Source organism: Penaeus japonicus, unplaced genomic scaffold (genome assembly GCF_977035675.1).
Source record: "Penaeus japonicus unplaced genomic scaffold, GWHDUDI00000001_assembly GWHDUDI00000035, whole genome shotgun sequence".
NCBI lineage: Eukaryota > Metazoa > Arthropoda > Malacostraca > Decapoda > Penaeidae > Penaeus > Penaeus japonicus.
Genome location: NW_028234437.1, coordinates 1,352,748 through 1,355,247, shown reverse-complemented (window position 1 = coordinate 1,355,247; position 2,500 = coordinate 1,352,748).

Genomic DNA, 2,500 nt, shown 5'->3' with positions numbered 1-2,500 from the left:
ATCCCTCCCACTTTAATCAAGCTTCTAAGTGTAATGAAAATCAAAAAAGTAAAACCCACAAAGACAGAAAGCAACATGAATAAAGCGTTGGTTATGTTGGAAATGAAAAATGAATGTGGTTGAATGCCGTGGCTGAGGTTGGGTGAGTGTTGAAAAATTTTGATACTTTTGGAAATTGAAGTGGAATGTGATAAATGCCAACACAAAAACAAAAGCCTAAAGGTCTCACTTACTCACGCTTTTAGTATTCATGCGGTCGCTGAATGGGCCCGATGTGTCAAAGCTGAATGGTCTTTGCTTTTGTCTCTTCTTGTTATTCATTTGTTTTGATCACTCATTGTTTTTGAGGTTGATGGAAAGAGGATAGATGAGTAAATAGATGAATACATAGATGAGTACCTTTGCTTTTTTTTGCTTTGAGATTGATGGGAAAAGAAAAAAAAAGAAGAGGGATTAGAAGAGGATGTTTAGATATAAAAGAGGATAGATATTGAAAAGGGAAAGAGGATTTATTAAAGAGGACAAAATAAAAAAAATAAAAAGAAGAAAAAGAGGGATCTATATAGCGAGGGCATGATTGAGTACGATGAACATAGAGTATAGATCATAGATGAGTACATAGATGAGTACATAAATGAGTACATAGATGATTGCATAAATGAGTACATAAATGAGTACATAGATGAGTTTAGTAGTTGTTCCATTATGTTATGTACATAGATACGCTAGCCAAAATAAGGTAAAAATTATGAGATGAGGATTTTTTAAGAATAAAAGTCTATCAGAGAGGAATAAAATGAATTTAGTAATTTCTGGGGTAAAGTTTAAAGGTTTAATTTAAAAAAAAATTATGTGTTTCTGGGGTTTAAAAGGTAAAATCATTTTTTAACTTTTGTTGCTGTTGGTCACTGTTTGTTGCTCCTCCCTCTGTTTCTCATCCTCCTCTTCTTCTTTTTCTTCTTCTTAATCTTTTTCTTCTTAATTTTCATCCTTCTCCTCCTCCTCCGCCCGTCTCATTTCTTACCCTTTCTTCTTCTCCCTCTTCCTCCTCCTCCTCCTCTTGCTCCTCCCGCCCGTCTCCTTTCTAACCCTTCCTTCTTCGTCTACCTCTTCTTCTTCCTCCTCCTCCTCCTCCTCCTCCTCTTGCTCCTCTTTCTCTTTCCCCCTCCCCCCCACCCCCCCCAAGCACCCACTAACCCCCCCGCCCCGGCCCCGGTGCGCGGTCTCTCTCCTTTCTAATTATAAATTTCTATTACTATAAAAAAAAATAAACCCCTCCCTTCTTCTTCTTCTCTCTCCTCTTCTTCCTCCTCCTCCCCCCCCTTTTTTTTCCCCTCCCGCCCGTCTCCAACCTCTCGTCCCCCTCCGCCGTGTCCCCCCTCCTTTCTAACCCTTCCTCCCTCCTCCTCCCCTCCTCCTCCCCCCCCCCCTCCCCCCCCCCCCTCCTCCTCCTCGTCGTCCTCCTCCTCCCGCCCGTCTCCTTTCTAACCCTTCCTCCTTCCTCCTCCTCCTCCTCCTCTCCTCCCCCTCGCACCGTCTAAATATTCCTAAAACCCTTCGTTCCTTCTCTTCCCCTCCCCAAAACATCCATTTCCTCACATCCGTTTTGTCCGTCCTAATAACAGTATCCCTTCTGAGCGCGATCCCGACCTCCGCTCAACCCCTTAATGGCCCCCAGACGCTCGCCTCTCTTCCGTCCTTTGACTGGTGAACGAGGGGGTGGGTGTAGTTTAACGGGGACGTCCTTGCCTGTCCGCGGACGCCCCGGGGAAAGGGTCCTCTCCGACGCGCGGGCTTCCGAAAGTCGGTAGGTGGACTTGGCTTGGATTTTGATTTTTTTTTTTTTTTTTTTTTTTTTTTTGGGGGGGGGGGGGGGGGGGGGGGATTCTACGTCTGTTGGTCGTTTCTTGTTCTTGCTTTCTTGTCTTTGATCTCTCTTTTTTGCTTTTGGTATCTCTCTTTCTTCCTTTCTTTCTTTCTCTTTTTCTGTCTCTCTCTCTCTCTCTCTTTCTGTTTCTCTCTCTCTCTCTCTCTCTCTCTCTCTCTCTCTCTCTCTCTCTCTCTCTCTCTCTCTCTCTCTGTCTCGTCTCTCTCTCTCCTCTCACTCCACGCTACTCTCCAACTCACTCTCTCTCTCTCTCTCTCTCTCTTTCTCTATCTATCTATGTATCTATCTATCTTACTCACAATCACACTCACACTCTTACTCTCTCACTCTCCCTATCTCTCTTTCTCTATGTCTGTCTGTCTCTGAATGATCACAATCAAATTGATAGACCCTTGTTATATTACACAATTGCAAGTCTGCAGTCAGTATGATGCATAGTTTGAAAGGAAACTAATAAGCCGATGGTAAATAAAAACGTTTTTATACTTACAATAACTCAATAACACTATAATATATTTACATAGGACTTAAGAGACTGATTACCACCGATGTTAACCGTACGCTTCGTCCGATGTTAACCGACCCTTCGCCCATCTGTCCCGGTCATGAAGG